The following is a 12790-nucleotide window of genomic DNA, read 5'->3' as shown; positions in this document are numbered from 1 at the left end:
TGCAAAAGAATGAAACTAGGCCACTATCTGTCACCGTACCAAATTTAACTCAAAGTGCATCAAAGACCTAAACATAAGACCTGAAACAAAAATTGCATAGAAAAAAGCATAGGTACTAAACTTATGGACTTTGCGTTCAGAGAGGATTTTATGAATTGACCTCAATGGCATGGGAAGTAAAAGCAAAAATAAATGATCGGACTATATCAAACTAAAAAGCTTCTGCACAGCAAAAGAAACCATCAACAAAACAAAGAGGCACCCAACCGAATGGGAGAAGATATTTGCAAACAGCACCTCCAATAAGGGGCAAATATCCAAAATATATAAAGAACGCATACAATTTAACAACTAATCCAATTAAAAATGCCCAAAGGACCTGAACAGATACTCCTCCCAAGAAGACAAACAGCCAACAGATACATGAAAAAAAAATGCTCCACTTCACTAGCTACTAGGGAAATACAAGTCAAAACCACAATGAGATATCACCTCACGCCAGTCAGAATGGCTATCATCAACAAGACAAGTAACAGCAAGTGTTGGAGAAGCTGTGGAGAAAAAGGACCCCTCATACATTGCTGGTGGGATGTAAATTGGTGCAGCCACTGTGGAAAACAGTATGGAGATTCCTAAAAAAATTAAGAATAAAATTACCATATGACCCAGCAATCCCTCTTCTGGGTATTTACTCCAAAAATGTGAAAACCTTTACCCATAAAGATGTATGTACCCCTATGTTTATTGCAGCATTATTCACAGAGACGAAGACATGGAAACAACCAAAGTGTCCTTCAACAGATGATCGGATAAAGAAGATGTGATCTATATACACGATGGAATATTACTCTACAATAAGAAAAGATGAAACACTGCCATTTGTGACAACGTGGATGGATCTTGAGATTATCATGCTAAGTACGTCAGACAGAATACGTTGAGAACCATATGACTTCACTCATATGTGACATATAAAACAAAGCAACAAACAAAGAAAAAACTCATAGACCCAGACAACAGTTCAGTGGTTACCAGAGGGTGGGGGGCGGAGGGGTAGAAGAGGGTGAAGGAAGGAGAAATGACTCTGGGTGGTGAATATACAGTGCAGTATATAGATGATGGATTATAGAATTGTACACTTGAAGCCTATAGAATTTTACTAACCAATATATTTAATACATTTTTTTTAGAAAAAGGAATTATTAGAGCCACTTGCTGCAGGCCTATGTGTGCACCAAGAGTTTTTCATACCTCATTTCACACCTTTATTCTAAAACCCCTTTTATGAACCAGTCAATTGAGACTTAGGCAAGGTAACTACTTAATAAGTACAGAAAAAAGCACTAAGTTTTATCAAGGTCTAGCTGGCCGTTTTCTGGGGGCCAGGGTTTAGCCCTGGGGACCAGGCTGCTACTCTCCCTGTGTCCCACTCCCACATGAAGCCCGAGGCATAAGTCAGGCAGGGAGACGTGTTGACCAAGGGTTGAACTATTACATGAGTTGAAAGAGGTTGCAATGTGTCTATACCAGAAACAATTCTGACTCCAGGCTGGAACATGTGACAGAAATTCTCAGAGAAGCTGGTCAGCAAAACACTTTTTTGCTCCGTCCTTAAGCCCCTCGAGAGCTTGGCTAAGACGTGTTCATTCACACAGCCAATGACTTCACTTCACAGCTGGCACATGCAGTAAGAGTTCCCTAGAGTTCTTGGGATTCCTGAGTGGTTTTGCTGGGCAGCCCAGCCTGCCATCTAATTCCACATTGCTCTCAGTGATGAGAAAATGGAGGAATTTGAGGCTGGGCGACCTCCAGGGTTGATGGAAGGTAACTATGGGGGGAGCCTTTTAGAACCAATCTGTTCAGTCAGATAAAGACAGCCCTTTGGCAGGCTGGAAGCCAAGAATGCAATTGTATGTATTTTTGCCATTACTTTCTATTTAGGGGAAGGGATAGTGGAATTCTGTTTCTGTTGGTGATATAAAGATTCCTTTTATGATAAACTCATTTAAGTTTTTTAAGTGGGTCAATTTAAAGAAAAGTATTAAGTCAATAAGATGAAGTTAGCCAAACGCAGGAAGATCGACCTGGAAAATGATTCAAATCTATGCAGTGATATGTTAAGCTCACTTCTTCCCTGTGGCCATTACCTGCCCCCGTGGTAGCAAAGCTGGGACAGCTCCTTGCAAAACACATCTGTAGAGTTAATCTTCCACAAAAGCACCTATCACAGGTTCTATTTCTCACTGTATCTGGGAAATTGCCTTGTGCACAAAGCATCGTCCAGTGAAACGATATTGTCTATGACTCAACAGGCAAGGATGGTTTAGACCCCCGAGCCCCCCGCCACCCCAGCAACCGCTAGGTTAGCCCCCCATCCTGCAGCCTCCTGGCTCACTCTGCTCCTCTTTTGCACCTCTCCCCACACTTCCTAGTTCTTGAACGGTGCCTTTCTCGCCTGCTAGACTGTCACCCTAAGAGGGCCATGCTGGGCCATGGCAGGTCTGTGCTGCGTTGGGCCTCCAGCTTCTTGCACGGTGCCTGGCAGACCGAGTAAGTGCTGGCGCGGAGACTGAAGGGAGGGAAGGAGGGAGGGCAGGAAAAAGGTTGTTAATTCCTTGAGGTTCAGAAAAGGCCGCTGCCAACTACATTCTTCGATCACTTACATACAGTTGACCCTTGAACTCGGGGGTTAGGGGCACCGAATCCCTGTGCAGTTGAAAATCGACGCATAACTTTTGACTCCCCCCAAAAACTTAACTAATACCCTACTGTTGACCAGAATCCTTACTGAGAACATAAACAGTCAATGAACATATATTTTGTATGTGGTATATGTATTATATATTGTATTCTTACAATACACTGAGAGAAAAGAAAATGTTATTAAGAAAATCATAAGGAAGAGAAAATACACTTACAGTATTTATTGGAAAAAAAAATCCACAGATAAGTGGACTCACGTAGTTCAAACCTGTGTTATTCAAGGGTCAACTGTATTTCCCTCCGTGGCCAAAGGAGAGAAAATGGTGGGTTATATGAGCTCCCTTCATAATTTGGTTTGAAACCCACTGACTTCCATCTTACTTTGAAGCCACTTTCCTTTTTGTTCCATTCCATGAAGAAAGACCAGCCCACGGTTAAAGGAAGTGTTGTTAGCAGGGTGATTCATGTGTTTCTACAGCCTCCATGGCCTGGCACACCGAAGCCAGCGGACTGGCAGGCTGTGGATAGAATTGGGAATAGGTGAGCTGGTTCCTGGCAGTTCCGCGACCAAGCTGATAACAAGGACATTAATAACCGTTTACAACCTCCTCCATACTATAGCATCAAGGGGGGTTTTTAAATCAATGCGGGCCTGGCTGGCTTAATGGCATCTAATCTTACATTTTGAAGCTGGAACATTTGAGAGTTGAGATCAATTGAGATAAAATAAAGTAAAACGTATTGACTTTTGGATTTGGGGTCTGTATCAGAGCCCCATTGTGTAGTGTTGCTTTTTATTTTCTGTCTTGGAAATAGGTGGACATTAGCCACTGGAGAGGATTGTTCGGCCGGACGAGGTGGTAGTGTATTTACTTTTCTTCTAAATCTTTTTTTTCATCTTCCACAAGATGATTTTCCATGAGGGAAGGGTCTGTATCTGTCTCAGTACACGGTGCCTGGCAAATGCTCGATAACTATCTGAAAAAGGCAGCGTTTCAGAATGACCAGCACACACTATCTGCTGGGGGCCAGTCTGCTGGAAAGGTCCAGTTGTTCCCAAAGCCGTGCAGAAACAGCAGCCTTACAAGGCACACACCGCACGCCTGGAGAAGAGCCTCAGGATGGCTCCCTGGTACGTGGAGTCGGTGACCCTTCCCATGAGCTTGTGCGGTTGTCACCAAGCCGCGTGAGTAAAACGCCTCCGATTCACTATACACAGGATACAGGCTGGGTGCCGGGGACGCGCACAGATGCACACAGCACAGAGAACGCGCTCGAGGGGTTGGTGGGGAAGACAGCTCATGGGTGGTGATGAGATGTGTCTGGAATCAGAGCTCGGAGAACTGGGCGTGGTTGTGGATTTGCCGCCAGCAGGCCATCACTTTAAGGGGAGGCTCTAGGCTCTCTGGGCCTCAGTTTCCCCATCTTGGACAAACGCACAGGTCTTCTCCAGCTCTAAAGCATCACGACTTGGGTGCCTCCCTCCAGGCGTGTCCCTGTTGCATAGAATCCAGCTTCACTGGACATAGCTCATCTTTTTGCTGTGCCTCTGAATTCCTTGCCCTAAAAGTTTAGAGCAGCGCAATAAATAGGTGCTGATCTATTTTCACCCACCACCCGCTCTACATTAAAAAGAAAAGAAAAAAGGCCACTTAAAAGAAGAGGAAGGCAAACTAACATCGGCTCGCCCCAGGCACTGCAGTGGATGCTTTCACAAGTCACTGGGCCTCTTGAGAAACTTGCAAGAGGCTCCATAGCACGGCTATTCCCTGCCTCTTTGTACCTCTTAGAGAATCACTGTATTAAAGCAGGGTGGGTGTTCTAGATAAATTATGCTCAACATCCACATTCTAGATAAGCATGTGCATGTGTGTAATAAAATACAGAACAGTTATTATCAACCACAGCGAGGTTGGGGGATTTGGAGAGCCGTCTTCCTCGGGTTATCAGGAAGATTTCTTACAACCAACAAGCATCTTGTGTGTACAGTATATCAGCCTGGTGGCGGTCCCTGGTCTCAGGGGTGAGCCCTGCCACATAATAAGAACAAAAGTGATAATATGGTACAAACGGTACTGGTGATTTGTACTCTAGGAGCTCCAAAGAGTGAGTCCCCACAAAGGATTGTGGACCAGAGAGGCGTTTTCTGGAAGAGGCAGGATCAGGGTAGGACTTGCAGACAGGGTCCCAGGACTTTGCTGGGAAAAGAATGACATTGGTGATCCAGATGGGAGGATGGCGGAAGCCAAAGAAGGTCTCAGTACACAAGGAGCTGTTCTTGTCTTTGCGGCTTGGCTGGAGTGGAGGCAGCTGAGCTCAGACAGCAGACCCAGCGCAGGCTGTCTGGGGCTGGCGAACTCACACTTGATTCTTTGGGGGTTGCTTTGGTTCAACCCGGGGTCCAAAGACCTCTAAAGAGTCTGTGGTGGGTTTCAGGAGATCTGTGGCTCTCTTGACTCGTTAGGCATCTTATGGGTGAAGGATCCAGACCTTTTCAAGGATTCTCAAAGGGGTACACGACACTGAAGAGGGGCTGCTATGGCAGTTGGGCCCCTGGAAGGGTTTTGAGCAGGAATGTGCAGGCATATGTAAGTCGCTCAGAGAGACCAGGAGCAGGGACGACGACCCAAGCCATCCACAGGAGCGGCATCTGGGCTTGGGTGGTCCAAATGGAAAGCAAGAGAGAGGTAGGGGTCGTGGTTACAGGAAGAAACGGCAGCCATGCCAGGGACGGTGGCTGAGCCTGCTGTGGGTGTAGGAACCCAACGGGGAAGCTGTGTCTTAAGGTCCGATGGTGAGTTCGGGTTCAAACATGATGATTTTAAGAGAACAGAGTTCCTTTATGTGGGAATGAAGACATTTAAAAGTCACCGAATCACCAATTGTTGGAGTGTAAGGACAAAAGAGGCCAGCCTGCCCCTTCCTCATTATTTTATCTGCACAGGGACAAAAGCCCTGAGATGAGAAGGAACTGGTCACCTAGAGGGAGGGCAACCGGGATGGATTTGTAAGAGAATGACATTTAGGAGAGTGGCCAGAGGTGGAGCCAGCAGGTAAAGCCATGAGTGTAGATGAAGTCCCGACAGTGCAGAGTCCCCAAGACTAAGCCTTGGTCTTTGCCCTCGTTTACAGAGTAGGCAGGAGAAACTGAGGCAGCAAATGCCATGGACAAAGCCTTTCAAAGCGGTGAGAGGTGAACCAAGAGACCAAAGCAGAGCAGGAGAGGCCAGAGGGGATGAAGACGCTCAAGGGCCCAGGACAGATGTCATCAGTGGGTCCCTGGTGACATGAGAGACCTCGTTCCTTACAAGAGCGGTCCCTGAGAAAGGGGGTCGTGACCACAGTCTGGCCTTTCTAGAAGTCTGAGAAGGAAGGGGAAGGAGTCAGGGCCGGAGATCAGGCAAGAGAAGAATGTTTTACAAATAAAAGAGTGTATTTGTAACAGTAAGGCAAAGAAACAATGAGAGGAGAGCAGGTCAGGGAGAGCGGTTATATGACAAAGCCACAATCTTGGGGGGAAATGGGACCAATCGACAGAGGTGGGGAAGGGAAAAGCAGGGTAAGGGGTGAAGACTCAGACACCACCTTCTGGGGGGAGGAGGGTTCCGAAACATCATGAATTTTAAATGAGGGAAGACTGGGCACCCACTAACCCATCTTCTTGCCTCGGGGCTGTGGCCTGTGCAGACCCCTCTGTCTGACGCTCTTCCCACAGCCCTTTGTGAGACTGGCTCCGCCTCATATTTTAGGGATCTGACAAAATGCCATCCCCCCAAACAGCTCTTCCCTGTCCATTCCCGAGTATACCCTCAGTCTGTAATCCTGCCACCAGTCATCTTGTGTCCCCTGGTGCCAGCAATGCCTGGGCAGGTGTCCATGACTCTGTCCCTTGGCTGGGGTGTGTATCTTTCTTGTGTGTGAGGGTGTCCTGTCTCCAAACTTCGATGTTAAGCAGCTTTCCAAGGGAGACTATCTGTCTCTGCCCCCACTGTGACCCCCCACCCCCACCCCACTCCCCGAGCCCAGCTCAGGGCCTGTCACATCGCAGGTGCTCAATAAAGGCACCAGTGAAGCCGCAGCCGCGGGAATCATGGTTCCGCCTGGTTCACGTACTCCATTTGCTTCCATCCTCCGCTCCGTAGCTCTCCCTCACTTCCCAGGGGGCTCGGCAGAGTCCACAGTTAGTCGCCAGCACCCTAAGTAACAACACTGCGACTGCCATTCACGTCTGTCCAGTGCTTCTCACTGGAATCCCACAACAGGACCCCACTTTCCAGGGAAAGACTTCAAGACCTAGGAAGGTCTGGGAGTGCGAAGCTAGAACCCCCAGGAACCAGGACCCGGTCCCCTCACGGATGGTCCCGGCTGCCCTCCTCCCAGAAGACTCCTCTGGGCAGGGGGAGCGGACACTGATCCAGGACCAGGCAGGACGGGGAAGGGGACACATCCAACACCCAGGAGAAAAGCGTCCTCAAAGACCTCCCCAGGCTGGGTGCCCTCCAGGGCTTCTCTCAGGAAAGGCTGCGGCTGACAGTCATGCGGACGCTGCTGCTGAACGTGGTCTGTTGAGAAATGAACAAAAGAGAGGGAAGAAAGGCCGCTGGAGGCAGAGAGGACTTTCAAGTCCCAGCGAGGTGGGTTCATGAGTGGCGCACAGCACGGAGCACTGGCGATCGGACGTTCGTTCTGTTTCCCTTTACACAGCACAGATTGAGCCATATCGTGCCACAGGAATGAGATGAGATTTTAGGGCTGCCAACCTCAGGGTGAAGGTTTTGCAGTAATATGTTTCTAATACAACAGAAAAGCGGAAACGATGGCCAGAACTAGTCCTGTGTCTGCAGCAGGAGGCCCAGGAACTACCAAAAATAGACACTAAGCAACCAGCCCAGAGAGGGGCAATGATTTGAACGCTTGTGTCCCCCTAAATTCTCATGTTGGAATCCTAAACCCCAATGTGATGGCATTAGTGGGGGGGGAGGGCCTTTGGGAGGTGATGAAGTCATGCGGGTAAAGCCCTCAGGAATGGGATTAGTGCCCTTATGAAGGAGACCCCAGTGAGCTCCCTCACTCTGCTGCATGTGAGGTCCCGACGGGACGTCTGTGACCTGGCACAGGGTCCTCACCCACCATCGCAGGCTCCCGGCCTCCATAGCTGTGAGCAGTACATTTCTGTTGTTTACAAGCACCCCAATGTACTGTATTTTGTACTAGCAGCCCGAACCGACTAAAACAGGAGACTCGAATGAATTTTTAAATAAAACCGTTTCTAAGCCTACAAATGGTTTTAATGGCTGGATCCCATTTTATCTTGATTGGTGCGGTGCGGGTGGAGGATCGAACGTGAATATTTTCCCAGTTAGCTCACCAACTATCTCACCACTACGTGTTGAGTAACCTTTGCTTCCTCTTAATTCTCAGATGCTCCTTCGACTATGTGTTAAATCCTTACAGGCAGCAGGTGAAGGGCAGGGTGCAGAGGCCAGCTTTCTGCAGGCACAGAATTGATGAGACTGGGGTCTGAATCCCTGCTCTGCCAGTTTACTCGCTGGGTGACCCTGGGGAAACCGCTTAACCTTTTTGGGCCTATGTGTCCAATTTTTAAAACTGAGAAAGAAATATGAAAATTCACATGCCTCTGGTACAGTGCGTGGCACAAGGGAGGGCTCAAGCAAGTGGGGAAACTAATATTTTTCATCAGTCTCTTGGAATTAGCATCCATTTCCTGGGGATGTATTTTGTTAACATGCCCGGGCTGGTGAGCCATCACACTCAGGGAGTAAATTTTGGTGGGGTGGGTGGAGACACTGTTTCATTTGAAGAAAAAAAAAAGAAAGAAAGAAAGAAAAACAAAACATATTCAACAATATTTTATAGTTGGAAATGTTATAAAACTAGCATTTTGTAAGAAAAACTGGAGAAGGTAATGCTGGACAAAATCTTATTGGGTGTGAATATAGAGAAAAATTGAGATTTTTTTTTTTTAAATTAGGGGCACCATCTGACTGGGGAACAGGAAGGGTCAAGGAAGGAGTTGATGTCATTGTAAATAAAACCTTCTAGTGTTGACAGGAAATGATTTAAATAATGGATTCTGAACCAGAGGAAATCTTACAGATACCCCATCTTTTCACTTGGGACCACTTATCATGTCTGTTCCCAGTAGCGTATTTTTTTTTAGAAGGAGAAGGTTTGCCCAGAGCCACCCTGTGGTCAGACCCGGCTTTATGTAGTCAAGAAGGAATGGAAGTGGCTGCTGTCGTCAGACAGTGACAGGGTTCCAATAAGATGGGAATGGGGAAATGTCCATTGCCAGGTGTTCACACAAGAGCTCTCTTGATAGAGGGATGGGACATAAACCAGCTCGGAGTGGCACCAGGAGAGGGTGGAGTGAGGAAACAGAGATAGTTAGTGTAGATGAGTCTTTGAAGAAGTTTGCAAAGTGCTCGCGAGAAATACAAAAGTAGCTGAGGGGAATGTGGAATTATGGTTGGGTTGTTTATTTAAGATGAGACAAGCAAACATACATACCACGGGTGCCAAAAAAAATGTATACAAATGACTTGTATTCATCTTTTGTTATCGGTATATATTGAGTATTACAATTTTAATACAGTTTTTTCCTTTCTTAAAATGTGTATACGTTTTTTTGGCACCCTCTGTATATAAATGCTAGTTGGAGAGAGGTGGCGACGTGGCAGAGCAATTAGGAGCTGGGCTCCTGAGCCAGTCTGCTGGTTCAAATCCTGTTGTCCCCACTTAGCTGTGCAACCCTAGGCAAGTTTTCTGTCTTCTCTGTGCCTCAGTTTTTTCTCATGTAGAAATGGATATCTATGTCTGCCTGATACGGCTATGTGAAGCTTATGAACAATGTAAAATTTATGGAACAGAGCTCAGCATATACTAGGTCCAAGATAAGTATCAGAATGATTACACAGTTGAAAGGAAACTTTTGAGTATATGGAAGAAAAAAGAAATGGTTCACAGAAAAGTATGGCTCACAGGTCAAATCTAGCCAGCTACCTGTTACCGTGTGGCCCTCGAGCCACGATGATTTTACGTGTTTCAATGGTTGAAATAAATAAGAAGTAGAACATTAATACTGAGTGCTTTGTAGTATGTCATGCACTGTTCTAAATCTTTGCATTCATTCGCTGATGCAATCTTTACAACAACCCCATGGAGGAGATACCGTTACTCATTTTATAGCGGAGGAAACAAAACGGAAGCTTCTAGATAGGTGAAGTATAATAGTAGTCAGAGATCACACAGCTAATGATGAGTTCGACTAGAATTCAGACCCAGGGAGTCTTATCTCAGAGCTTGTACTCTGAACCCACTTCCCCACACGAAAGCTCTCCAACCCTGTAAGGGGAGACAGAGTGTACGTCCAGGTTCAGGAAGCACATCCTGGTGAATTCACGGGAGGGACGATGACAGTGTTTCACAGAAGCGAGGACAGGCTTGTGGAAGAATGAGGCCATCTTCCTCTCATGACAGGAACACTAACTTTGAACCTCAATTAAGCAAAAATCTTATCCCCCCAGAAAAGATTACATTCTTCTCATTAATAAACCTAATACTGAAAAACATACTCTATTACCGTGTTTCCCCGAAAATAAGACCTAGCCGGACAATCAGCTCTAATGCGTCTTTTGGAGCAAAAATTAATATAAGACCCGGTCTTATTTCACTACAATATAAGACCGGGTCTTACATAATATAATATAAGACTGGGTCTTATATTAATTTTTGCTCAAAATGATGCATTAGAGCTGATTGTCTGGGTAGGTCTTATTTTGGGGAAAACACGGTATTATTATTATTATTATTATCATTATATTTTTAATTTCATCAAAAAAATTTGTGGAAGTTTGTTTTCTCTCTTGTTGCTTAAATATCTGCATCTGCGTAAGTTCAATATTTCCTCTTGGCCACAAAGCCTAAAATATTTGCTGCCTGGTCCTTTCAAGGCAATGTTTGCCAACTCGTACCCTAGAGGACACAGAATCTTGGAGTTGCTGTGGAATGTGATTGGAAAGGCTGGCTCTACTTAAAAGGCGGTGAACGGCATGGATGTTCTCAGAGTTTGGAAGGTATGACCTTGAACTCTGGGTCTCCTGATGACCCCAGCCATTACATCATTTCTAACCAGCTGGTGTGGGTCCAAGCCCTTCATCAAGGACTGCCCACCTTAGACCAGGATGGCAGGAAGGCTTGGAAGGAGTTCTTCGCCAGTGCAGGTGGTACCCGGGTGGTAGGGGTGGCCTCAAGGTGATGAAGTGTATGGACAAGCAGTCTGCAAGTGCCTCCTGCTCGGAGTGACTCAGAGAGACCTGTGGTGGAGTCTCTTCAAGAATGCACACTGACTCAGTCCAAAGATGGTGCGCCCTGTTTCCCACTGTGCTAGTGCAAATGAAGATACTTTGATTGCCAGCCTCAGGGTGAGGTTCTGCCCTGGATCTACCAAGACCTGGGCCCCTTGCCCATCTGGGCACTTGGGCACGTGCAACCAGCTCCTCCGATGGAGGAGATGGACGGCAAAGCTCAGTTTGCCAGCAGTGACTTGAGGAAGTTCCTCGCCAAGTAAGCTTTGGGCAGCAGAGCCCCTTTCAGGCACTGGTCACTGGTGGACTGCTCCGGGCTCCAGACACAACACTTGGGAGGGGCCTTTCCTTCTCGTCTCTCTGATGCTCGGCTCTGCCTCCTTAGAACCGCACATCAAAAGCCAGGCTTCTGATCGATGCTACTACTATGTGGGTGAACTCTGATGACATTTACACCATGTGAAAGAAGCCAGACACAAAAGGCAAATATTGGTTGATCCCATTTACATAAAAATATCTAGAATGGGCAAATTCATAGAGATAGAAGGGAGAAGAGAGTTTACCAAAGGCTGCGGGGAGAAGGGATTAGGGAAGTTATTGTTTAATGGGTATAGAGTTACCGTTTGGGGGGATAAAAGTCTTTCAGAGCTACGTAGTGGTGATGGCTACACAACGCTATGAATATACTGTGCCACTGCATTGTACACTTAAAAAGGGTTAAAATGGCTTAAAGTAAGATCTACACTCATATCCTGTTATGTTCTGTTATGACAATTGTTATCATGGCAATGTCCACTTAAATACATGTGAATGATGAATAAATTACTACTTACACAAGCGAAACAGGGTTAAAATGGAAATTCCATGTTATGTATATTTTATCACAATAAAAAAGCCGTATCCCTGAACCCTGTTGGAAGCTTCTGTTCACATGACTGCCCCCAAAGAAACCACCCTTGCCTTGCTTTTCTGCCCATCCTGTGTCTGTGGGGCCACATACTTATAGTGTGTCCCTTGGGGGTCAACAGGTAGGAACCCCAGGGGTTTAAGCACACATGGGGGAAAAAAGCATTTGGTGTTATCCCCAAACCATAAAGGAAGAACAGCCTGTAAATGCATGAACTGTACTTTAGTTTAATCTTCTATTCTCAAGACTAATAAACTGTTTAAGTTGGGTCCAGACACTTAATTAAAGCTGTCAATGCTGAGAGTTCATTTACTGAGCCTGACTCTCCAGTAAGACACCGAAACGTGGGAGATTGTAACGGAGCTGTGAGGCCCAGCACGCCGCACATGACCTACCTATAAACCAATGGCCTTGGATGAAGAGGCCAAACAGAAATGCAACTTCCAAGTTTACTCATTGCTTTTTACTAAAAACAGATCCAGCTGTGCATGGTGTGTGTGTTTTGTTAACATACCATTCTTATTTATTGTCTTAGCGTACTGTGTACACTACTTGGACAAAGGACCATGTTGGTGGTGGAAAGGAGACTGACATCCTAAAATGTGGAACTTTCAAGTAGTCAACCTCTGTCATCACTCTGGCTGAGAGTCAAATGGACAGTGGTTATTACCAATGTTATACCTTGTTTTACAGAGTTCTTTATAGTATGGAAAGTGCTTTCCCATGTATTTTCTCATTCGGATGGTCTAAGTATCTATGTTTCTGTGATTTCAGCATGTTTGGGAATAACCTTTAGCAATTTTTTCTCACTTAATCATCTTCTTCTGTCACTCAACCAAGCAGGTAACAGCAT

General features: G+C 46.1%; 1 protein-coding gene, 1 long non-coding RNA gene and 1 other non-coding gene across 4 annotated transcripts in view; 2 read left to right on the top strand and 1 right to left on the bottom strand.

Moving 5' to 3' along the window:
- Window positions 1–12790, bottom strand: part of LOC109444928 (uncharacterized) — a 113798-nt gene that overhangs the window by 37333 nt on the left and 63675 nt on the right. The gene's annotated exons all lie outside the window — the stretch shown is intronic.
- The window catches only part of ST8SIA2 (ST8 alpha-N-acetyl-neuraminide alpha-2,8-sialyltransferase 2), a 55852-nt gene that overhangs the window by 14806 nt on the left and 28256 nt on the right, over window positions 1–12790 (top strand). The window lies entirely within an intron of this gene.
- Window positions 7358–7505, top strand: LOC141568390 (small nucleolar RNA U109). Its single transcript, XR_012491534.1, has one exon. It is a non-coding gene; the product is annotated as a small nucleolar RNA U109 (small nucleolar RNA).

The sequence above is a fragment of the Rhinolophus sinicus genome, chromosome 13, assembly GCF_057876585.1.
Source record: "Rhinolophus sinicus isolate RSI-liver-muscle chromosome 13, RSI-T2T, whole genome shotgun sequence".
NCBI lineage: Eukaryota > Metazoa > Chordata > Mammalia > Chiroptera > Rhinolophidae > Rhinolophus > Rhinolophus sinicus.
Note: the sequence above shows the minus strand (reverse complement) of the source record. Positions and strands in the feature narration are given on the sequence as shown.